Here is a 26,604-nt window from a genome sequence, read left to right as displayed (position 1 = left end):
CTTCCAGAACATCTTTTTATTCTCCCTAAAATTTACTGATAGTCTCTCACCCCAACTCTCATTTGCCCTTTTTTTCACCTCTTGCACCTTTCTCTTGACCTCCTGTCTCTTTCTTTTATACTTCTCCCACTCAATTGCATTTTTTCCCTGCAAAAATCGTCCAAATGCCTCTCTCTTCTCTTTCACTAATACTCTTACTTTTTCATCCCACCACTCACTACCCTTTCTAAACAGCCCACCTCCCACTCTTCTCATGCCACAAGCATCTTTTGCGCAATCCATCACTGATTCCCTAAATACATCCCATTCCTCCCCCACTCCCCTTACTTCCATTGTTCTCACCTTTTTCCATTCTGTACACATATATATATATATATATATATATATATATATATATATATATATATATATATGTGTGTGTGTGTGTGTATGTCTGTGTGTATGTGTGTGTATGTGTGTGTGTGTGTGTATGTGTGTGTGTGTGTGTGTGTGTGTGTGTGTGTGTAACCGGACTCCGCCTGCCTGCTCAAAGTTATTACACCGCGAGTGAAATGCCACCTTTGTGGAAGCTGTATTCTCGTCAGTTTTCCCGAGTTCGGTCCCTTCAAAGAACTCTCTCTCTCTCTCTCTCTCTCTCTCTCTCTCTCTCTCTCTCTCTCTCTCTCTCTCTCTCTCTCTCTCAGAAGATCCCATCGTGTCCCTGATACTGAGTCAAACAGAATCAAGTTCAGTAAATGAAGACGTGGTAAGTGCAGACAGTATGGAGAATTTTGAAGTGTTTTTTGATGATAGAAACTGTTCAAGAGATGTGGCCCCACTCACTCCATATGGAGTACTAATAGGTACTTACAGATACGTAGTTACACACACACACACACACACACACACACACACACACACACACACACACACTAACATTCATTATATGACTACGAAAATGTTTGACAGGCACCTAAAGAAACACAAATACATGATTAAAGAGGCTTAGAGAAGAGCAACCAAGATGTTGCTGGAACCAAGAGAGATTAGCTGCAACGAGATGTTGGAATCTACAAAGCTGTCCACCGTAAGAAGAGAGGCGGGAGAAGTTTGACCTTATGATAACATTTTCGCGTCTGAATCAACTGGATGATGCGGACAGTCAACAGTTCTTCACAAGGTGCGTTGCCGGAGGTGTTACAGAGGCCATGACCTGAGGCTGAGAGAGGATGGTTAAGAATGATATCACGAAATAATGGTTTAATGTAAGGAGAGGATGAGCGTCGGCGGTTGACAGAGATTTAAGTCTTTGTGATGATGGTAGGTTTAAAAGTACAGGAGACGAGGCCTTATGGATGTAGAGCTCTCTTCCCCCGCGCAATGCACAAATAAGTAATTATAAATAGGTAATTACACGTGCACAAGAGTTTTGTGGTTGCGTGGTTAGTATTCGTTCGTCCCTATTTCCAGGTAAATATATATATATATATATATTTATATATATATATATATATATATATATATATATATATATATATATATATATATATATATATATATATATGTATAAGGCATGTACAGAGCATCAGATTGGGGAAGAGCAGTGTGGTTTCAGAAGTGGTAGAGGATGTGTGGATCAGGTGTTTGCTTTGAAGAATGTATGCGAGAAATACTTAGAAAAGCAAATGGATTTGTATGTAGCATTTATGGATCTGGAGAAGGCATATGATAGAGTTAATAGAGATGCTCTGTGGAAGATTAAGAATATATGGTGTGGGAGGCAAGTTGTTAGAAGCAGTGAAAAGTTTTTATCGAGGATGTAAGGCATGTGTACGTGTAGGAAGAGAGGAAAGTGATTGGTTCTCAGTGAATGTAGGTTTGCGGCAGGGGTGTGTGATGTCTCCATGGTTGTTTAATTTGTTTATGGATGGGGTTGTTAGGGAGGTGAATGCAAGAGTTTCGGAAAGAGGGGCAAGTATGAAGTCTGTTGTGGATGTGAGTAGCGCTGGTGGCTGATTCATGTGAGAAACTGCAGAAGCTGGTGACTTAGTTTGGTAAAGTGTGTGAAAGAAGAAAGTTAAGAGTAAATGTGAATAAGAGCAAGGTAATTAGGTACAGTAGGGTTGAGGGTCAAGTCAACTGGGAGGTAAGTTTGAATGGAGAAAAAAACTGGAGGAAGTAAAGTGTTTTAGATATCTGGGAGTGGATCTGGCAGCGGATGGAACCATGGAAGCGGAAGTGGATCATAGGGTGGGAGAGGGGGCGAAAATTCTGGGAGCCTTGAAGAATGTGTGGAAGTAGAGAACATTATCTCGGAAAGCAAAAATGGGTATGTTTGAAGGAATAGTGGTTCCAACAATGTTGTATGGTTGCGAGGCGTGGGCTATGGATTGAGTTGTGCGCAGGAGGGTGGATGTGCTGGAAATGAGATGTTTGAGGACAATGTGTGGTGTGAGGTGGTTTGATCGAGTAAGTAACGTAAGGGTAAGAGAGATGTGTGGAAATAGAAAGAGCGTGGTTGAGAGAGCAGAAGAGGGTGTTTTGAAATGGTTTGGGCACATGGAGAGAATGAGTGAGGAAAGATTGACCAAGAGGATATATGTGTCGGAGGTGGAGGGAACGAGGAGAAGTGGGAGACCAAATTGGAGGTGGAAAGATGGAGTGAAAAAGATTTTGTGTGATCGGGGCCTGAACATGCAGGAGGGTGAAAGGAGGGCAAGGAATAGAGTGAATTGGAGCGATGTGGTATACCGGGGTTGACGTGCTGTCAGTGGATTGAATCAGGGCATGTGAAGCGTCTGGGGTAAACCATGGAAAGCTGTGTAGGTATGTATATTTGCGTGTGTGGACGTATGTATATACATGTGTATAGGGGTGGGTTGGGCCATTTCTTTCGTCTGTTTCCTCGCGCTACCTCGCAAACGCGGGAGACAGCGACAAAGCAAATATATATATATATATATATATATATATATATATATATATATATATATATATATATATATATATATATATATGAGAAGGTGGTGAATGTGAGTGAGAGTGTAAAGGAGGCTTGTGTGTTAAGATACCAACACAGATTTGGTGAAGAACGGCATAAGGTGAGAGTAAATGGAACCAGGAGAGTGGGCGAGGAATGAGAAGTATTTGCTTACATGTGCGGGTAAAATGAGTGGTATGCGGAAGGTGGGATGAGGGCATTTAGGAAAGGGTAGTAAGTGGTGCGATGAGAGAGTTAAGATGCTAGTGGGTGCGAAAAGAGAGTTGAATGGGCAACTCATGTAGGGAAGGATTGCGATTGATTGGGAGATGTACAAAATAAAGTACCAGGGGTTTAGAAGGAGGGCATATGTGAGATGTGATGAATTCGGCAAACCTTAGAGGGAATAAGAAAATATTTCGGAAGGAGGTGAAAGCTGAGAATAAGAGAACAAAGTGAAGCATCTGGAAGGGCGAAGATAGGGAAGCAAAGAAGGGGAAAAGAGGAGTTAGAGGGAATAATTTGAAGGACTGTTGAATGTTTTAGATGACATGGGGCAGATTTAGGATTATGGGGACGTTGAGGAACGCGGAGCGAGATAGCGATGGGAAATGGTTCGGTAAAAGATTTTTGAAAGCCATACATAAGCTGAATGAGGATGCATTAAACCATTTTTATTTTCTCTTCCCAGTGGTGATTGTATATATATTGGGGAAGCGCAGTGTGGTTTCAGAAGTGGTAGAGGATATGTGGATCAGGTGTTTGCTTTGAAGAATGTATGTGAGAAATACTTAGAAAAGCAAATGGATTTGTATGTAGCATTTATGGATCTGGAGAAGGCATATGATAGAGTTGATAGAGATGCTCTGTGGAAGGTATTAAGAATATATGGTGTGGGAGGAAAGTTGTTAGAAGCAGTGAAAAGTTTTTATCGAGGATGTAAGGCATGTGTACGTGTAGGAAGAGAGGAAAGTGATTGGTTCTCAGTGAATGTAGGTTTGCGGCAGGGGTGTGTGATGTCTCCATGGTTGTTTAATTTGTTTATGGATGGGGTTGTTAGGGAGGTAAATGCAAGAGTTTTGGAAAGAGGGGCAAGTATGAAGTCTGTTGGGGATGAGAGAGCTTGGGAAGTGAGTCAGTTGTTGTTCGCTGATGATACAGCGCTGGTGGCTGATTCATGTGAGAAACTGCAGAAGCTGGTGACTGAGTTTGGAAAAGTGTGTGGAAGAAGAAAATTAAGAGTAAATGTGAATAAGAGCAAGGTTATTAGGTACAGTAGGGTTGAGGGTCAAGTCAATTGGGAGGTGAGTTTGAATGGAGGAAAAACTGGAGGAAGTGAAGTGTTTTAGATATCTGGGAGTGGATCTGGCAGCGGATGGAACCATGGAAGCGGAAGTGGATCATAGGGTGGGGGAGGGGGCGAAAATCCTGGGGGCCTTGAAGAATGTGTGGAAGTCGAGAACATTATCTCGGAAAGCAAAAATGGGTATGTTTGAAGGAATAGTGGTTCCAACAATGTTGTATGGTTGCGAGGCGTGGGCTATGGATAGAGTTGTGCGCAGGAGGATGGATGTGCTGGAAATGAGATGTTTGAGGACAATGTGTGGTGTGAGGTGGTTTGATCGAGTGAGTAACGTAAGGGTAAGAGAGATGTGTGGAAATAAAAAGAGCGTGGTTGAGAGAGCAGAAGAGGGTGTTTTGAAGTGGTTTGGGCACATGGAGAGAATGAGTGAGGAAAGATTGACCAAGAGGATATATGTGTCGGAGGTGGAGGGAACAAGGAGAAGAGGGAGACCAAATTGGAGGTGGAAAGATGGAGTGAAAAAGATTTTGTGTGATCGGGGCCTGAACATGCAGGAGGGTGAAAGGAGGGCAAGGAATAGAGTGAATTGGATCGATGTGGTATACCGGGGTTGACGTGCTGTCAGTGGATTGAAGCAGGGCATGTGAAGCGTCTGGGGTAAACCATGGAAAGCTGTGTAGGTATGTATATTTGCGTGTGTGGACGTATGTATATACATGTTTATGGGGGGGGGTTGGGCCATTTCTTTCGTCTGTTTCCTTGCGCTACCTCGCAAACGCGGGAGACAGCGACAAAGTATAATAAAAAAAATAAAAATATATATATATATATGTTTTTTCACATATTCGCCATTTCCTGCATCTGCGAGGTAGCGTTAAGAACAGAGGACTGAACCTTTGAGGGAAATCCTCACTTGACCCCATTCTCTGTTCCTTATGTTTGGAAAAGTAAGAAACGGGAGAGGAGGATTTCCAGCCACCGCCTCCCTCCCCTTTTAGTTGCCGTCTACGACACGCAGGGAACACGTGAGAAGTATTCTTTCTCCCCTATCCCCAGTGATTATATATATATATATATATATATATATATATATATATATATATATATATATATATATATATATATATATATATATATATATATATTCTTTTTCTTTCATACTTGCCACCGTGTTAGCGAGATAGCTCTAGGAACGAAAAACAGAAAAGGCCACATCTGTTCACACTCATTCTCTAGCTGTCATGTGTAATGCACCGGAACCACAGCTCCCTATCCACACCCAGGCCCTTCCGACGACCTTTCCACCTTTATGCCTATATATATATATATATATATATATATATATATATATATATATATATATATATATATATATATATATATGCGTGTGTGTGTGTGTGTGTTTGTGTTTATTTAATGGTTCGGCTTGGATACGTGTTTGTACATATGGCTTTCGGTTCTTCGCTCCCAGCAAATGTGAAGAGTCACCAGGAGCGAGGCTGGTGCACAAGACTGGTGGACAAGGCTTGGTGCCCCAGGCTTAGCGTGTGAGGCTGGTGCTCACACCGAGCGGCGAACGCCTCCGTAGGGAGTGGTTGAGGTGAGGTGAGGGGGGGACCCCCTTCCTTTCCGGCTACAGTGTGCGAATCTTTCTGTAATGTTGGCCTTTATTACTGTCCTGTAGCCATGTGTGGCTCGCTGAATACCTCAAGACACGCTCCTCTTCCCTTGGCATTAAGAACGAAAATAGGCTTAGCTGGAGAATGGAAAGATTAAGATCTCGATGATAATTTTTCTTTCTCGTCACTAAAGTAGAGGTAAGTCTGGAGTGGGTAAAGCCCAGCAGGTAGGTTAAAGAAATGACAAAACTTATATATAAAGGTTTCCTCCACCATCTGGCTGGCTGGTCGCGGCCTTCACCACCTAAGCCAAGCTGTCGTTATAGAGGAAGCTCTTAAAGTAGACGGCTGGGGGCTATGACGCCCTTGCTGGGAGTAGAGACCAGGTTTTGACGTTAGTGCTGAGGCGGGTAGCAAAGTACGGGCCACTATGCCATGTTAACTTTGGGCTGGAGAGTCCGGCTTATGACGTTGCCGTTTGGTTGGATTGCCCTGGATCTGACGTTCCTTTTGGGGTATGGCCCTGGATTACAGGGCTGTTGTTGGACTGGAACGCTAAGGACGTGTGTCTGCGCTGGAAATCTCTGGCTGCAACCTTGCCTCTAAGATGAAATGTTGGGGTTATAAAGATACTACTGATGCCAAAGAATTCTGCATGTGATCCTTTTACCACAGGAGTGGAGGTCTGGGGTATGATAGTGCCTCTGCGATGAAGAGTTTGGGAGGTATCGAAATTGGCGGATTAAAGATACCCTTATGTGTATTGCACGGATGTAGAGTCCAAGCTAGTGTTGACTGTGCCAGTCATGAGTTCGAGCTATGGCGGTACCTGTGGATAGAGGAATTAGGGTTATAACAGTACTAGCAAGATGAAGACTCCGCCCGTATTGTAAGGCCGAGGTGAGTGCAAAGTGTCCAGACTATGGCTCTACTGCTGGTAGGGAGAGCCCAGACTAGACCATGAGGCTACCCTTACGATGGAGAGACCACAGTATAACGGTGGGAAACTCGGATCTTAAATCCACTGAAGTGTAGATCTTGGGTTTTCGTGTTAGTGCTGCTTGCTGGGGTGGAGAGTGGGGCCCCAGCACCAGTGTGGTCTGCTACTCTGCTGGGGTGGAGGGTGGAGCCCCAGCATCAGTGTGGCCAGAGAAGGCATGGGGTCGTGACATGCCGCAGAGGGGGACGGGAAGCTGCGGCCACTAGGAGATTTTAGTGCGGTGTATCACTGGCGGGATCCTTGTGGTGGCGGCACAAGGGACGAAAGTGAGCCGGGGTATAACACGTTGCTGTGGTGGGCCTGTGACTCCACAGCGAGGCTTTGTGACCCCCTTTAGCCTTAATGCTGTGGTGTAGTTGGCTTGTAACACCACAGCGAGTGTGAGACCCTCCAACCTTAGTGTTGTGGTGGGTTCGTAACTGCACAGCGACCCAGGGGCCAATTCATCCTCAGTGCTGTGGTGGGCTCGTAACTCCACAGCGACCCTGGGACCACTCCAACCTCGCTGCTACATGAAGATCGTCAGGGTTACAGTTCGTGTGTCGTAAGTAAACGTAAACCTCCGCTAGTGTTAACTAGCTCATTCTACGTTCGTAGGTTTAAGAATATCCAGCAAGAGATGTTTTGGTGGATTAGAAACATGCCATTATTTAGAATCCCAGAAGAAAATAGAGTGAGAAAATTATAAAAAAGATTACAGTAACGTGTATTGGAAAGAGTTATCTCAATAATGACATAGTTATCTAATGTCTTATTGATATCAGGTTTCTCCTCTCTTTCAAAAGTACGAAGTGACACTTATCCATCCAAAGCAGGCAATCCGCAGGCAAGTTTCTTTGAGACAAACATTGGATGAAGTACCCGCAGGAATGTTTTAACCATACTCTCACTTGTCACTTGGAATCTACCGTACATAGCAACAGACAGGAGGAGTCCAGGGACGTGAAAAAGACACGACATAACAGAATTTTTCAAAGTTGACGACAAAACCTGCAGCATTAATGGGTCATCCGAAACGTGAGATGACTATGCCTTCGACACAGTTCGGCATGAAGGTTTTTCGATTTAAATTCCTCAAGTTAATCTTAACAGCATCATGCACTGCAAACTTGGGTAACTTCCGAACACTCCGAAAAGCAAAAAGGAAAAAAAAAAAAGGGAAATTGAAAACTCCAAACGAACACCATCGCTCAGTTTACTGGAGTTTCCCCAAGACTTAAAAGTGACCAGGTGAGTTCTTCTTCCATAGGACACACTCTCTCTCTCTCTCTCTCTCTCTCTCTCTCTCTCTCTCTCTCTCTCTCTCTCTCTCTCTCTCTCTCTCTCTCTCTCCCCCCCCCATCACTGCTCCACCAGTGACACAAAGGGACGACTCTACCATGAACGCCTGGGACATGGCTGTGATATTTCACAGCGGAGGAAAGTCAACAGAGAAGATGGCTGTTAGACAGATTAAACGAGTCAACCAATCGAAAGAAACGGCGGGAATTCCCACCAAACCGCGTTGGTAACTGTATATTTCTTTTCTTCCAACATGTAAATAAGTCTCGTGAACCAGACAATCGAATCTTTCGAGTATCTCAAAGCTACAGAGCTGTAGATATAGTTACAAATGGCACGTCCAGTTATTTGAGGGAGAGCAGAGGCAGACTTTCCACTCACGAAACCTTCTTTAGTCTTAAACACCAACACATACAAAGTGTTTCTGCGTATTATGGCTGTACTGGGGTACCGTCCATCCCTTTGTAACTCCCACACCATAGCAATTCTCGGGACCTCTCCAGGATGTACGAACATCTTCCTCAGAACAGCAACCAACTTGCCTCTAACATAACACAATAACATTATTAAGAGAAAGACTCAGCATCTGACTCATGTTTGCAACATACCAGGGGCATCTGACTATTGTTTGCAACATACCAGGGACTCAGCATCTGACTCATGTTTGCAACATACCAGGGACTCAGCATCTGACTCATGTTTACAACATACCAGGGACTCAGCATCTGACTCATGTTTGCAACTTACCAGGGACTCAGCATCTGACTCATGTTTACAACATACCAGGGACTCAGCATCTGACTCATATTTGCAACATACCAGGGACTCAGCATCTGGCTCATGTTTACAAGATACCAGGGACTCAGCATCTATCACATTAGTACCCATCAGCACAGCACAGCAAAGACTCAGCACCTAACTCTGTACCCACGTCCACAACCTGCTTCCCATGCTTCAGGGGACAGACATCACCTGAGGTGGCCACCTCTTGAGTTTGCCACTGTAAGACTTTGAAAAGAAAAGTTACTAATAAGATGGTTGAACTCCTCACAGTACAGGTGTCTCACTGGGAAAATGAAGATGTAATAAAGGACTCAACATATACCTGGCGCCATCCCAGAAAAAAAGAATGTTTTAAGTTGACTCATGTGTGATGTATGGCCTCTGAAGAGCGTTTATGGCAATAATGACGAAACCACAGAACTGTGTTTTTTTGCCTTGAACTTGAGCTAAGGTCGAGATGATAATTCATTACGTGTATCAGATAAAAGGAATAAAATAGATTATCAGTCATCGATCCTTTAGAATGCTAGTCTCTAGGTCACGAGAAGCAAGAATGTTCTCTTGATAAAGGCGATGTTCAGTACCTCCCTCATCCAAGACATCATCCACAACGATGAAATAAACAATGATTACCAGGTGGATGGCAGTGCCAACCCTAGATCTTATCTTGATAGTTCTGAATGTGCCTCAACTTCCTCCGCAATGTAACCTCTTGACTTTTTTAATCGATGTATTCGCTCAGATGTGAGAAGAATGATTATCAAATTCTCTCAGTCTACCAAACCAGATGTACCAGATGGTGGTGCCTGTCATCTTCAACTACGACCATCATTGCTGCGTCAAAAACGGCGTCTCCCCTTCCCTGCATCTCCTCTTTCGTTCTTGGCAACCAATCCCTGATGACCAGTCGTGATCTCGGTGAAGAAATGTGATGAAAATAAACTCGGGGGTTAGTAATGACTCTCAGGTTTATGAGAACAGTGTGGGGTGTCTGACAGTTGATTTTGTCACACGCCATATGAGCGAACTACAGCCCCTCACCTTCCCTTCCTTCTCCCTCCATCACTTCCATGCATTCCCTTAGCATCTGACCTTCCTCCTTGTTTCACCTCCTAGCTGCCATCACCCCAACACAGAGCTCCCTCCCACGACACTCTGCCGACTCTCATAAATGCTTGTTGAGAAATGACCTCCAGTCCTCTTGATTTTAACCTCCCTTTGTCCCACCCTTGTGTCTCGTTCTCTGTGTTTCTTCTTTGTCTCATCTTATTCCGTCACTTGTATGCCTCCCTCTCCTTCCTCCCTGTTTTATCCACTCTCCTCCCCTTTACCACCCTTGTGTCCCAGCTCCGTCCCATCATTTCCCATCCTTATATTTCCTCTCCCTGTCCCATGGGCCGTGTCCATTCCCTGCCAAGGACGAGACGTCTTCCATTGTCCGCCAGCGGCATTACGGTGACCATAAAGTGAAACATGTTGCAACACATGTTTACATTATTGGTTCATCGCCTAGTCTACCGGCCTCGGAGACCGGTGTCTATCACCGCCAGACGTCCCAGGATGCCGGGTCGGCACGGTAAGGGAGGACGGAGACTCATCAAGTGCAAGACAAATATGCGTGATGTGGTTCCCAGGGCAGTAACGCTGCGACAGGAACCCGCTTGATGTGTGAGTCATGCGGGCGGCGGGAGGGTCACCGCCCCTGCCACCTCTGCCTCTTGCTGCTGCTGCTGCTGCTGTTGCTCGGGTGATGCAGCTTGGTGTCTGTGTCTATTGCTGACGCTGAGGGTGATCTTGGTATTCCTCAGTGCTGAGTGCGCTGCTGATGTTGATGTCTGGACGCCAGTGAGTCGGCTGTCGCAGAAGACTCACCCTCACACTCACCATACTGTCAGGCCCATTGCTCCTTTCTTGTAGGATGATGCAGTTTGTGTGGAAGATTCATTCCCCCGTTCATTGTTCTGAACTCTCCGTGCAGTCCCGTAGTAGCTTTGCTGACCGTTATACTGTTCATTAAGGGGCTTAAGTGAATTACTTATTGCGCTCTGATGGGTCTGGTTGTAGTTTGGAACACTGCTGCTATGGCTGTTGGAGCTAGACAGTGTTGTTGCTGAGAAATTTTTTTTCTTACTTTGAGAACGGTTAAGGTTTTTTTTTCTGTTTTCCTATTATGATGAAGGAAAATTGTGGGCTCGCACCCAAACCCGCTAGGTTGTCCTTGTTTGTACCCAGAGGCAGCCCGAGCTGATTCAGTTGTCCTAAATGAATAAGTAATAGGATTAAGGAGATTGTCCTCCAGCAGCCCAAGAAGCTACATTACTTTGCAGAGGCAAGTTGAGAAGAACGTTTTCAGTACACTATCTCATTTTGAAAAAATAAATCAGTGTCTTTCACAATGATGTAAAGTAGGACTTCCGTGTCTACTACACAGTTTTCGGATACTTTCGAGTGTTGCAAAAGTCCTCCAGCAATGTCCAAGTTGACTTCCTTGTCTCACGCCACTTTTCAGCTTGGCTGCCATCTCCATCAGTGGCTCCCTCCTGTATCCAGGCCCAGTCCCGGCCTGTCAGTAGTTCCTTTTCGTCACCAGTCCTGCCTCATCCCCAGTGTCGTGGCCTGGAGTCGTTATTTCACATCGCCCACCCTTATTTTTGCTCGTAGTGGTAGGGCTCATCAGCTTCTACAGTGATAATCCAACGCATCGATTCATAGAGTCACTGTATTGTTTATTCTCTTATTCACTTCACTTTCTTTTTTCTTTCAAGTAGCGTAAATATTGTCACTGCTCCTGAAAGTACCTCCGTCGTGTGTGACATCACTGGCGTTAAGGAAGACGTAAAGATAATCTGTTATGGAAACCTGTGCTGTAGCATCGCCTCACCTCTGTTGCCAGGGTCATTATGAATGTAGCGAGGGACGCTGGTGCTACAGCTGACATTACCGTTGCTGAGGACGGTACTGCTTTTGTTGAAACTACTATGGACATACCAGTATTGCTATGACTACTGTTGTTTTGGGAACAATAATGTTGTTATGGTATGGTCCTGTTGCTGTGTGGTTCTACTGTTGCTGTGGGGATAGCTGGTGTTGACGATAATGCTCGTTTTAGACAGTAACAGTATTGCTGTGGACACTGGGGTTTTTTTTGGGCGTGGTTATTATTATTCATTTGCTGTGGACTTTACTGTTCCTATAGGTTTGGTCGTAGCTATGGACATTGTTGTGGCTTTTAAACCTGATTTGCATGGATGCATCACTATTGCTAAGGGTCACTACTGTTACAGTGAACACTAGTTTTTGTTATTGCCATTCTTGTTGTTTTGGACGTTACTGCTGTTGTGGATACTACTGATGTTGTGGACGCTGCTGGTGTTGTAGATTCTACCGTTGCTGTGGACACTGCTGGTGTTGTAGATACTACTGTTGTGGACGTTGCTGTTGTTGTGGATTCTACCGTTGCTGTGGACACTGCTGGTGTTGTAGACCTGGTGTTGTAGATACTACTGTTGTGGACGTTGCTGTTGTTGTGGATACTACCGTTGCTGTGGACGCTACTGTTGCTGTGGACACTTGTTCTTTCAATGGAGGCAGTAAAGTTACAGGGGTAGTTTCTGTGGCATTATTATCGCAGAGGACAGGGATTTTTCTGTAGATGCGACAGCTGTTGGTTGGATCACTACTGCAGCTATGGGTATCCATTGCTATATCCTTGGCTGTGCTATTTGAGGAACACTACTCACCACAGCTACTAAAGCCGCTGCTATGGCTAGGAACTCACTCTTCTTAAAAACTCAAGTAGTAAGTGATATGTGGAAGCTTTCGTACAATCACATCCCAGCTGTTTGCTGAGAGCAATCTTGCTAGGGACACTGCCTTTATTACGTAGGTAACGCTGTCACCGTTGCTGGGACACTGTTGATATACCGTTGATATTGCTAAGACCATTGCTAGGGACACTACTGTCGTTGCTCAGGACACTGATACTGTTGTTGGGACACTGTTAGTATACTGTTTATATTGCTGATACCACTGCTGGGCACACTACTGTTGTTCCTTACTACACTAATGTTGTATCTGAAACGATGCGATTGCTACTTAAGAGATTGCTTCTGTTGCTGGGGGGGACATTGCTTATGTTGCCAAGGTCACTGGTGCTCATTGTTTTGCTCCGGACGTCGCTATTGTTGCTGAGAAACGTTGCTATTATTACTAGGGATATCCTCATTGTTACTAAGAAACGTTGCTATTATTACTAGGGATATCCTCATTGTTACTAAGAAACGTTGCTATTATTACTAGGGATATCCTCATTGTTACTAAGAAACGTTGCTATTATTACTAGGGATATCCTCATTGTTACTAAGAAACGTTGCTATTATTACTAGGGATATCCTCGTTGTTACTAAGAAACGTTGCTATTATTACTAAGGATATCCTCATTGTTACTAAGAAACGTTGCTATTATTACTAGGGATATCCTCATTGTTACTAAGAAACGTTGCTATTATTACTAGGGATATCCTCATTGTTACTAAGAAACGTTGCTATTATTACTAGGGATATCCTCATTGTTACTAAGAAACGTTGCTATTATTACTAAGGATATCCTCATTGTTACTAAGAAACGTTGCTATTATTACTAGGGATATCCTCATTGTTACTAAGAAACGTTGCTATTATTACTAGGGATATCCTCATTGTTACTAAGAAACGTTGCTATCATTACTAGGGATATCCTCATTGTTACTAAGAAACGTTGCTATTATTACTAGGGATATCCTCATTGTTACTAAGAAACGTTGCTATTATTACTAGGGATATCCTCATTGTTACTAAGAAACGTTGCTATTATTACTAGGGATATCCTCATTGTTACTAAGAAACGTTGCTATTATTACTAGGGATATCCTCATTGTTACTAAGAAACGTTGCTATTATTGCTAGGGATATCTTCATTGTTACTAAGAAACGTTGCTATTATTACTAGTGATATCCTCATTGTTACTAAGAAACGTTGCTATTATTACTAGGGATATCCTCATTGTTACTAAGAAACGTTGCTACTATTACTAGGGATATCCTCATTGTTACTAAGAAACGTTGCTATCATTACTAGGGATATCCTCATTGTTACTAAGAAACGTTGCTATTATTACTAGGGATATCCTCATTGTTACTAAGAAACGTTGCTATCATTACTAGGGATACCCTCATTGTTACTAAGAAACGTTGCTATCATTACTAGGGATATCCTCATTGTTACTAAGAAACGTTGCTATTATTACTAGGGATATCCTCATTGTTACTAAGAAACGTTGCTATCATTACTAGGGATATCCTCATTGTTACTAAGAAACGTTGCTATTATTACTAGGGATATCCTCATTGTTACTAAGAAACGTTGCTATTATTACTAGGGATATCCTCATTGTTACTAAGAAACGTTGCTATTATTACTAGGGATATCTTCATTGTTACTAAGAAACGTTGCTATTATTACTAGTGATATCCTCATTGTTACTAAGAAACGTTGCTATTATTACTAGGGATATCCTCATTGTTACTAAGAAACGTTGCTATTATTACTAAGGATATCCTCATTGTTACTAAGAAACGTTGCTATTATTACTAGGGATATCCTCATTGTTACTAAGAAACGTTGCTATTATTACTAGGGATATCCTCATTGTTACTAAGAAACGTTGCTATTATTACTAGGGATATCCTCATTGTTACTAAGAAACGTTGCTATTATTACTAGGGATATCCTCATTGTTACTAAGAAACGTTGCTATTATTACTAGGGATATCCTCATTGTTACTAAGAAACGTTGCTATTATTACTAGGGATATCCTCATTGTTACTAAGAAACGTTGCTATTATTACTAGGGATATCCTCATTGTTACTAAGAAACGTTGCTATTATTACTAGGGATATCCTCATTGTTACTAAGAAACGTTGCTATTATTACTAGGGATATCCTCATTGTTACTAAGAAACGTTGCTATTATTACTAGGGATATCCTCATTGTTACTAAGAAACGTTGCTATTATTACTAGGGATATCTTCATTGTTACTAAGAAACGTTGCTATTATTACTAGGGATATCCTCATTGTTACTAAGAAACGTTGCTATTATTACTAGGGATATCCTCATTGTTACTAAGAAACGTTGCTATTATTACTAAGGATATCCTCATTGTTACGAAGAAACGTTGCTATTATTACTAGGGATATCCTCATTGTTACTAAGAAACGTTGCTATTATTACTAGGGATATCCTCATTGTTACTAAGAAACGTTGCTATTATTACTAGGGATATCCTCGTTGTTACTAAGAAACGTTGCTATTATTACTAAGGATATCCTCATTGTTACTAAGAAACGTTGCTATTATTACTAGGGATATCCTCATTGTTACTAAGAAACGTTGCTATTATTACTAGGGATATCCTCATTGTTACTAAGAAACGTTGCTATTATTACTAGGGATATCCTCATTGTTACTAAGAAACGTTGCTATTATTACTAGGGATATCCTCATTGTTACTAAGAAACGTTGCTATTATTACTAGGGATATCCTCATTGTTACTAAGAAACGTTGCTATTATTACTAGGGATATCCTCATTGTTACTAAGAAACGTTGCTATTATTACTAGTGATATCCTCATTGTTACTAAGAAACGTTGCTATTATTACTAGGGATATCCTCATTGTTACTAAGAAACGTTGCTATTATTACTAGTGATATCCTCATTGTTACTGAGGGAAGGGAGAAGAGCTGATGTTGTTGAAGAGACCCGCCACTTTTGTTGCAGATGCCTACTGTTGCTGGGCACACTGTTACTGTTCCTGGGGATACTGTTGCTAGGGCACACTATTACTGTTCCTAGGGATACTGTTGCTAGGGAACACTATTACTGTTCCTGGGGATACTGTTGCTAGGGAACACTATTACTGTTCCTGGGGATACTGTTGCTAGGGACACTATTACTGTTCCTGGGGATACTGTTGCTAGGGAACACTATTACTGTTCCTAGGGATACTGTTGCTAGGGAACACCGCTGCCCTTGCAAGGGGAAGCCGCTACTTTCGCTAGGGTCACTGCCAGGGTTGCTAAGTTACACTGCAGCTGAAGCTTAGGCCACTGTCACCGCAGCTTAAAAGAGCTGTCGTTGAGGATACTGCGATGAACACCGGGAGGAAATACAACGCTACTGTTGTTAGCGAGTTGGAGACAGAACCCATTTTGTTGGAGCGGCTGAGGAAGACTATTTATTGTCCCTAGGTATACTGCCACTGCTATGGGAGTCTTTCTAGTATCAGTGGTTGTGAGGAGTTTGTTACTGCTGCTACTGATGATCTCGCGACTTCTGCCCTGGAACGGTCTTTTGTAGACACTGTAAAATGGCTGCTGGGAATGTAACACTGTTGCCAGAGGGATCACTAACGATGGCTGGCAACGTGACCTACTACTGCTGCCGTTGATCGTGATGCCGCTAAGGAGACAGAGAGAGAGAGAGAGAGAGAGAGAGAGAGAGAGAGAGAGAGAGAGAGAGAGAGAGAGAGAGAGAGAGAGAGACCTGACGCGTCATGGGGACGTTCTAGTGCCGTTGGTGGCGACACAAACATATCTTCAGTGTAGACCTGAGCCGCTCGCGTTCGAATGTATAAATAAACCACGTTCGGCGTTGTTGTGGGTGCCAGCCAGCAGTGTGAGGTCCCATTTTCCTCCTCCCTATTCGGCCTTCCCCCTCCCGCTCCTCCTCTTCCTCCTCCTCCTCCTCTTCCTCATCGCTTCCAACCCATGAAGGGGAGATAGAGAGATGAAAGATTTATTGGTCGTATTAAGATACGAAAGCGTATGAAACTAGATTAATGAACTTCTGCACAGACCAGTCAGTGTGTTTCCGGGTCATCATCAACATGTACAAGGATGTCTTCTTTAATACGTGTGGAAGCTTTCATGGAGACGTGTATTAGCCCACATAATGGACCAGTTTTTTCATCATGATGATGATGTAATTAATGAGAAAACGTGCCCATTATCTGGAGATTGTTAGGTTTTCAAGGTGGTGAACGTTTGGTGTGGAGGGGGAAAGGAAGGAAGGAACGGCGTGGGGTGGGGGCAGTTGGTTAATTTGCCAGTCCGTCCTCAAGCTACAGCTTATGTGTGGGGGAATCACACCAAGTCTGTAATTCGAGCAGATAATTCACACACTTTCATTCCTGTGTCAACCTTCCGTCTTGAGAGGTGTTGTTATCGTGTGGGTCTGGAGGCACAGTAGGGAGTGGATGGGTTGTCCTCGTGGTGAGGATGTTGTTATGGACAGACATGTCGCTGCCGTAGAGCATGGTAGATAGCCACTTTCCAAGAAGCATATCACACGACCTACGCTCCCAGCAGGTACACCCTAGTAGCCATACCTCAGTCGCCGTCCCTTAGCACCCAGTTCCCAGCACCCACAACTCTAGTGCCCACGTCCTAGCAGCCATAGCCCAACACTCGCCCGCACCCCAGCAGTGACACTCCAGTGTCCACACTCCAGCAGCCCGCCACACCCCAGCAGTGACACTCCATTATCCATACCCCAGTAGGCTGCCACACCCTAGCAAGGCGAGGCGTTATCTCCCTCCCCTCTACTAACGCCCCACATCAGTAGAACCAAACAACGCTAGTGGGAGGTGGATGGGGGAATGGTCGATCATTGCCAAAGTTTTAAGGCTGGACCATGTGCAATCATTTGAAATTCCCCAATTAATGCACACGCTGGTAGTGCCACGAATTTTGTATGCGTAATTTCGAGCCTGATGGCGGCCTGTGGCAATAATGTGTGGTCTGACCTTAGCCCTGCCAGTGGTGCTTCTGGCGTTGGCTTTTTGCGGTTAATATCAGAACTGATCTGAGCACTTTCTTACTTCCTGTTCTCAGTGGCTTTACTCTCACGAAAGCTTTTGTATTTTTCTCTTCTATATTCTTATGTTTTCTAATCTATGCTCTTTGAAAGTAAGCGCTTCAGTTACCCATGATTTGTTGTCGGCTTTCTCTTGTGGCAGTGTAGAGTGTGAGGGAAATACGTGGGAGGAAAGGTGAGGGAGACAAGAGACCGTAGCAGCCAGCACTTTCGGCAGAGTTCCTCCCCGTCACCTTCACAGACTGTAGTGAATCACCAGCAGTGAGATGATGTTGACTCTCTCTCTCTCTCTCTCTCTCTCTCTCTCTCTCTCTCTCTCTCTCTCTCTCTCTCTCTCTCTCTCTCTCTCTTCGATGGGAGTTCTCTGCTGTACAGGGACTTAAGGGGCTGTCTGACTGCTGTGCACCAACGGAAGGCTGTTACCTGCTGCACGCACCCAAGGGAGGACGTCAGCTGCTGCAACAACGGTGGTGGAGCACTGATTGCTGCATAGAAACAGAGGGATGCTGACTGCTGCACACAAACAGAATGATGTTCGCTGCTTGCGCGTCAACAAAAGGGCGTTGGCTGGTACACTCCAATAGAATGACGTTTTCTTTTGCACACAAATAGACGGGAATTTCCTGCTACATTATAATCAGTAAATGTTGACTCCTGTATATCAACCGAATGACGATGGCTGCTGCACACCACAAATGGAAGGGCATTGATTGCTGCACATAAACAGAAAGACATTGACTGCTTCATTCAAACAGAATGACGGTAGCTGCTGCGCATCAACGGACGGACACTGAATGCGGCACTCAAACAGAATGACACTGGCTGCTGCGCACCAACGTAGGGGCGTCGACTACTGCACATCAACAGACACAGTCTGGCAAACAGCGACCTAGACAGTCGGGTGGCGCGACCCCGTGGGCCAGATGAGCCGCCCACACCCCCGGGTCGTCACGCCCGCCCGCCCCTCGCACAAATGTCCGGCCGATTAGCGATATAATTGAGCTTGTCCGCTCGCCTCGCTGCACTCAGTCGTTCACTCTACTCTCCTATTCTGGCCGTTCGCTGGGCTAGCTTGCTCTGGCCGCACAGCTCAGCTGGTTGGCCCTGGACGTTCAACTCTAGTTGCACTCGCCGTTCAACTCAGCTGGTTTGTCCTGGCTGTTCAACTCAGCTGGTTTGTCCTGGTTGTTCAGCTCAGCTGGCTTGTTGTGATTGTTCACTGGATTTGCCTGTTTTGGACTGGCCTCTGAACTGGCCGCTCAGCTCAGATGGTTTGCCCTGGCCGTACATATCAGCTAGTTTGCTCTGGTCGGTCACGATGTTTGTCTTGTCTATTTTCTGCTCTTCCAGCTCCAATTTATTACTTCCCATTTTCTCTACTTGTTCACGTTCACTTTGTTCTTGCAGCTTGATCATTAGCCCCATATTCGCTCTTGATGTTCTGTCTGTGCCCCTTCACTTGGTTGGAATCGTTACTGGCAGCGAGAACGGAGAGAGAACTGTAGTATTATTATCAAAAGTGCTTGATGGCAGGGAAGAGCAAGGCGGGTTGTTGAGTACTGGAGGGCAAGACCAGCCAGACAGGCAAGGAGTACCCAGCAGGAAGGAGAAATAAGCAGAAAAGAGCAAGATAGAGGAGGAGGAGGATCGGGTACTGTGGGAGGTATGGTAGGTCAGTGAGGTAGGGTATTTGTGGGAAAGATAAGAGAGTGAGAGGATTGGCAGTGTAAAGTCATGATGGCAGCCATCCCCGCGTTCTGAAAGAGTGTGCCTCTGAACTTGCTCTTGTGTTTGCTCGTCTATTCCATTTCTGGTTAAAGACCAGAACTTTTTTCTTCTGCTCGAAAGCATGCCATGGTATATCCTATCACCAGGAAGGGTGACCGTTATAACCCCTCTGATTATCGTCCTGATGTCTTGACATCTACCATTTCCAAAGTCTTTGAATGCGTCCTCAACTCTCATCCTCAAACACCTTCTGTTTCAATCTTCTGTCTGATCACCAGCATGGCTTCCGTAGTAAGGTGAGGTCCACTAGTGATATTCTTTCTTGTCACACTAATGTCTGGTCATCATCCTTGAAAGATTTTGGGAATCCGATGATGTTGCCCTTGATATATCCAAAGCTTTTGACAGGGTCTGGCATTGGGGTCTCATTTATAAGCTCCCCTCTTTTGGCTCTCCTCCTTCACTTTGCTCCCTCATATCTAGCTTCCTCTCTGGCCGATTTATCTCAGTGGTTGTTGATGGATCAGCCTCTCCGCCTTTCTCCATCAACAGCGGTATCCTTCAAGGTTCTGTCCTGTCTCCAACACTTTTTCTTCTTTTCATCAACGATCTCATTTCTTCTACAAATAACGAAATGCACTCGTACGCAGACGATTCAGTGCTGCATTCCTCCACATCCTTCAATTTTACTTATTCTTATCTCACTCGATCTGCATCTCTTGACACAACTCCCTCAAGAAACTCAGACTTGGACATATCTTGATGGGGTAAACGAAATCTGGTTAAGTTTCATGCCCCCAAGACCCAGTTTCTGCCCATTTCTTTATTGAAAATCCCTCACGATTTTTCTCTCTCTTCGACAGTCTGTAATTCCACTTCAGTGAACATACTTGGTATTACTTTATCATCTTGGAAACCCCCACATCACGGAAATAGTTAGTTCTGCCTCTGAGAGACTGGGAATCCTGTTTAGATTTCGAAATTTGTTTTCTTCCGAGCAGTTGCTCCGTTTGTACAAAGGATTGATCCTTCGATGCATGGAGTCCTGCTCTCACATCTAGGTGGTTTTAACTCTGCATCCTTACTTGACAGAGTTGAGTTTAAAGAGGTCTTATCAACTGTCCCCCGGCTAACTTCAAAACTTGACCCACTTGCCCTACGCCGCAATGTTGGTTCACTTTCTTTGTTCTATAGGTAGTACTTTGGTTTTTGCTTCCAAAAGCTAGCTGTTTGTTTGCCCCCACCACAAACAAGACCATGCAATTCTCGGCACACTGTTGCGTCGCGTGATTACTGTATGGCCGTTGGCAACTCAAGGATAGGCCGTTTTGATAACTGTTTCTTTCCCTTCACCTCGAAGCTTTGGAACCCTATACCTCTCATGACTCCCAAAAACTGATTTGAGATTTTAAAAGGCAGTTTTTTTTCCTCCAAAATTTCTTTATCTTTTCTTTTTTTCCTTTCATTAACCTCTCTTATAGTTCAAAGGCCCGATCTTGATGTGCTTTTTTGTGTGTGAATGTAGCCTCTAACGTCAAAAAAAGAGGTAGCGGAGTGAAGCAGGATAGCTTTGGGAAAGGTAAGAAAGTGAAAGGATAAGCAGGGTAAGGTGAGGGAGTGATGCAGAACAGGGCACGGCAAGGCAGAGAAGAATTGTAACCTAGGGCATAGAAGCAAACATAAGTTGACGTGATGGAACGAAACAGCACAGAAAGAGGTATTCACAAGAGAGATGCTTGGGAAGACACGGCAGAACAAGGATGAGGAGGAGGAGGAGGAGGAGGAGGAGGAGGAGGAGGAGGAGGGAAGATATGTTGTTGGGGCGTTATGCAAGGAGGCATGACTATGTTGGGCTGGGCAAGGAAGGCTGAGCAAGGCGTCAGGCAAGATAGGCCAACGAGAACTCGTCTTGGGTTACAAGGGAACTCTCAAAGATGGTCATATGAGTGTTAAAATGATAATGCAATGTGTTGGTACATAACCCCTGGTATTATTGTGGCTGAAGCCTGGGAATCCTTCGTATGCTCGTGGATGGGGCCTAGGACTCCCTCGTACCACTGTGGTTGGAGCCTACGTCCAATCGTATTACTGTGGCTGGAGCCCGGGAACCCGTCGTATGATTGTGGCTGGAGCCATATTACTGTGGTTTAGGAGCCTGAGAACCCCTTATATTACTGTGGCCGGAGCCTACACCCTGTCGTGTTCCTGTTGCTGGTGCCTTAGAATCTCTTGTACTACTGTGACGTGAGCTTAGCAGCCCCTCATACAACTGTCACCAAAGCCCAGGAATCCCTAATACGACTGTGGTATGAGCCTATATCGTGGTCCATGGTGAACCAGTGTTATGCACGGGTCTAAGAAGCACCCATGTATCTCCGGAACAAATATAATGCTCTTTACTCCTGAGGGACTGCCGCGTATATGAGCGTAACATTTCGTAATGGGGCGCATGATGTGCAAAACTGTTAAGATAAACACATACGGCAGTGATGTCAGCCAGGCCTTGCGAGGGCAAACAAGGAGCATCAGTTACATAATAATTCGCTGCGCCCCGAGTAAGAAATATGACGGTCGTTTTTCTCCGTTGTGATGAGAGCCACCTGGCAGTGCCCGATTGAGGGTTGCTTATCAGACCAGCAACTTGGCGAGTAAACAATTCTTTCATCGTTGTTTATAGCCCGGCCAGACCCGGTGCGTGGCCTCCAAACCCAAGGGGAGGATCATCGGGTCTAAAATAGAGATAAAGGTGGTAAGATCAGGACGGAAGCCGCAGTGCTTAGCAGAAGATTTGTGGCGATGTGGTTGTGGTGGTGCCATACCAAGCGTGCTCTGATTGTGCCATGCCTAGCGTGCTAGGGATGGTGCCATGCCTAGCGTGCTATGGAAGGTGCCATGCCTAGCGTGTTGTGGTGACGCCATACTTACGGTCTTCCTTTTTATAGTGGCAGAAATGGCATGGTCGATACGTGCCTCAATTACGGATGGAGGGAGAATAGGGTAAGAGTTCCTCGGGTGTTTCTAGTTATGCGTTATAAAAGTAGAGGAAAGAGGGTATCATAACAGTCAGTCCTCGTGTGGCCGGTCTCCACAAAGAAACTATGGGAAGCGACAGACAGACGCGTGCCACAGGTCGTACCTTGGTGGTAGGGTCACATCCAGACAGCTCACGCTGGCAGTCATTGAAATAATCCTTGCCGAAAGGGAGAGGGTATTAACAACACGGCAGACACTAAGGAGTGGTCGGAAGGAGATAATACCTGAAGAATTAATGAAACGGAAGGATTTAGCTTCCGCTCTTAGCTGAGGGAGAGGTGATGGACGAGCCACCCCAGATGAGGGGCAGTGCGCCATACTATGTGGAATTAAACCTGTGATGACATAAGTCGCTGCTGATAAGAAGACTGATGACGGCAATGACCCAACAACCATGGATTTTGAAAAACAGACATCTGGATGTGGGGTGTTCAGGACAGAGTGCAGGGTATGGTTATGTCCAACGTGTTCATGTTACTGCAGAGGTGAATTGTGTTATTTTGAAACTGAACAGAGAGAAGCGAGTGATAGTTGAAAAGAGGTATAGGTAGAAATTGCGTTTTAGTGCTTAAATATAACTAGGTTAATACTTCCCCATTCTGAGAGTCGCAAGATTGTATTAAGGGATATGTTCAGTGCGAGAAAGAGAACTATTATTAGAGTGGGAGGGGTTGGGAGATTAAGTAAATAGAAGTATGTAGAGTGGAGTCATCAGCATAAGAGTAAATACAATTTAGAAGTTAAAGACAGAGAGAGAGGATCATTTATGAAGTGAAGAAAGAGACTATGCGATAGGGCAGAATTCAGAGGGACACTACTGGTGATAGAATAATCAGTGACCGGTGGATTGGACCCAATAGAGAGGAAGCTATGCACTAGAGAACAGAGAGAAGAAAAGCCAAAAGAAAGACGTGTAGAGACGAAAAGCCTCACGCTACACATTGTTAAACGTTTGGGAAATGTCGAGGGCCATGACAAAGACTCGCCAAAATCTCTGAGAGTGGAGGGGAGAAAATCGCCTGTAGACCATGCAACGCGGAGACCGTATTGGTAATGAAGGCAAGGCGATTCTAACTCCTTAAGAAAATTCGGAGTGAAGGAGTTTCAATGACTTTGGAGATAGGAGAAGTGAGGGCAGTTGGGCGATAGCTGGAAAGATTAGAACGGATTCCTTTCTTAGGTATGGGTTACTTTTAGGCATGTATCCAAGTAGAGGGAGAAGTTTAGATTTTCAGAGGGACGAAACAGGCGAGCAAGGGTCGGAACAAATATGGCTGGTGCACACCCAGCTTGACGTGGCAGGTGCCATACCCAGAATGACTTTAATTTGTTTATTTGTTGTCTTTTGTATTTGTTGTCTGAATCGTTTTTCCTTATGTTTATATTAAAGTTTGCAGGTATTGCTCAAGAGTTCTTGATCACGGATGGACATCGCTTTCCCAAACGGTATGATCCTTACCCATCTCTCCACGTCCTCCCCACAAACCCCCCCACGCGCTATGATTCCTGCCCATCTGCTCACGCCCCTTCCACAATCCCCTACACACTATGATCTCTGCCCATCTCATCACGTCTCTTCCACACACTATGATCTCTGCCCATCTCGTCACGTCCCTCCAACACAGCTTGATGCCATCCTCCCAACTCCCTCGTCCCTCTTACAAACATCCCCCACACTGTAATCCATACCCATCTCTCTACGTCGCTCCCACACACTGAGATATTTGCCCATCTCTCCATGTCCCTTATAGTCACCTACATTTGTGTAACTATACACTCAAGTTTGTCCAGTGCCTATAGTATCTTGCCCACGCCACAGCATTCGAGGAGGTAGATAAAGTGATTTAGAAGAACCAAGTCTTAGGCTTTGTGTAACTATGTTAACAAAACAAAGCACGCCTCCGCTTCATGACTCTTTTTCTTTGGTTTAATACCTGTAGGTCTAATTGAATCTTGAGACTTATTCAACCCGTAAATTAATCCGAATTATTTTCGTTAGTAATATTCTCTATAGCTCACATCTGAACCTGTGGCACTGAATATTACATCAGGGATATCATAGTTTCATCAACATGCAGCTGAACCATGCCCTTTCTACAGAGATTTAATTAACTTTTAAGGTAAAAAGAATAATTAACTTTTAAGGTGAAAAATTTAGTTGTTACCTAAACCACCGTTATTTCAAGCTAGATTAAGTTAACTTTTTCTACAGAAGCAATATTGACATTTGTTGCGAGGAAGTTTTTTTTTCTTTTTTTTTTTTAGACCCACCAGGTCTAAGCCTGAAGCCTGACAGAGGCCCTTGTCTTTGAAAGACACGCTCTCTGGGTCATGTACGTGTGAGGGGGTAACATAGGGGAAGTTTGGGTTAAAGCTGGAGGCTGGCTGGTGTGTTGGCGGCTGATATGACTGTGCGGTCAGTCATCTTGAGTCATCCCTCTGCTCTCTCTCTCTCTCTCTCTCTCTCTCTCTCTCTCTCTCTCTCTCTCTCTCTCTCTCTCTCTCTCTCTCTCTCTCAGATTGCATGTACTGGAGGACGGTATACAAGATGATCAAAGCGCTGTCATTCTGATCTTGAACTCCATAGTGAGTGAGTCCACCCCAGGAGCTCTAATGCTAAGGATACAAGGAGAAAATGTTTGTGCTTTCCTGGGTCCAGGACGGAGGATATTCTCGGGAAGTTTGATGACATTGTCTCGAACACCACCAAGGATACGACTGTCATTAAATAGATGGGGACTAACAGCGTAGTCAGAGGTAGATTAGAGGAAATTATGGTGGAGAATAAGGCTATCATTTCCAGGCTTAAAGAGAGCCATAGGGAGTTGGCTATACCGAGATTGCTATCCAGATATAACGTATAGTCCTGCGCCCTCATTAGAATGTTGGTGATAAACAGTAGAGCTGAGCCTTTCCGTACGAAGGAGGAGGAGGAAGTCTTTTCGGTTCGATCTATGGATTCATTTTACATGTGAGAGAAGCCTGTCTGCTGAGGATGGCCCTCATTTGAAAGGAATCGGGAAATCCTGCCTTGGGAGAGTTGGACGAAAATATTTGGCTCTTTTTTGATGGTAGTAGACTAATTAGTTGCGAGGAACTTGGAAAGACCGACGAAGGGGATGAGGATGATCGGAAAATAGCAAGAGAGGTCAATTAGAGGTCACAAACCAGACACAGGAAGGGAACAAGGAAGGTAGAGAGACGTTGCAGTATAAAGCAGGTTCAGGTCACTCTCCATGAAGAGGCGGGGATTAAAGGAGTGAGGGGACGTGGGAGGATATGTCCGCTAGAGCTGGCTGGGAATAAAGTATGTTGGGAAAGATGACGAGAGGGACAGCTTGAGGTCTCGACCTGGGTAGAAATGAGAAAAAGGTAGGTAAGAGGCATGAACGAGGTAGATAGGAGGCATGAACGAGGTAGATAGGAGGTAGGATCAAGGTAGTTAGGAGGTAGGAGTAATGTAGGTAGGGAGGTAGGAACAAGGCAGGTAGGGAACAGGATGGGATGGTTCAAATTGAGGACACGAATCGAGCACCAGGAAGACCGACTACCCTTGCTGCATACACACATGCTAGGGTGAACTGGACCCGGGCAATTGATTCCCAAGTCCCACTTAAATCGCTAAGCAAAATTAGCATAACGTACACAAGTACTGGGAGAATGACTTTAAAATGAAATGAGCCGATGTCATATACTACCACACAGAGTAACCGAACAGCACTGCCTCTCTCAAAAACATGGTGAAACACTACGGACAAACACTTATTGATCACATTGATAAGATGTGGATATAAATTGTTCTGAAAAGATGGTTTGCGCAAGGCAGGAGGTGGTAACTACATTGTGGTAAATATATTCATGTTGAAAATAGCCAAGTGCGGTTAAGGTACGCAAGATAGATTCCGATACCAACGAGTCTCTGATGTTGACGATGCAAATAAAGGTGTTTTTGCGTCATACGCAAACCTATAAAGAAAA

The 26,604-nt window shown here is 44.5% G+C and overlaps 1 protein-coding gene across 9 annotated transcripts in view; it reads left to right on the top strand.

The window, feature by feature from the left end:
* Positions 1-26,604, top strand: part of LOC139756673 (fat-like cadherin-related tumor suppressor homolog) — a 1,059,999-nt gene that overhangs the window by 235,653 nt on the left and 797,742 nt on the right. Inside the window, exon 1 of one of the 9 annotated variants that reach the window (XM_071676338.1) lies at positions 7,066-7,425. The exons of the other annotated variants lie outside the window; for them this stretch is intronic. The gene's annotated coding sequence lies outside the window, so the exon portion shown is untranslated. Of the gene's footprint in view, positions 1-7,065; positions 7,426-26,604 lie in introns of those variants that run through there. 9 annotated transcript variants of the gene reach the window in all.

The sequence above is a fragment of the Panulirus ornatus genome, chromosome 2, assembly GCF_036320965.1.
Source record: "Panulirus ornatus isolate Po-2019 chromosome 2, ASM3632096v1, whole genome shotgun sequence".
Taxonomy (NCBI): Eukaryota; Metazoa; Arthropoda; class Malacostraca; order Decapoda; family Palinuridae; genus Panulirus; species Panulirus ornatus.
This window is presented reverse-complemented; position numbering and strand designations above follow the sequence as displayed.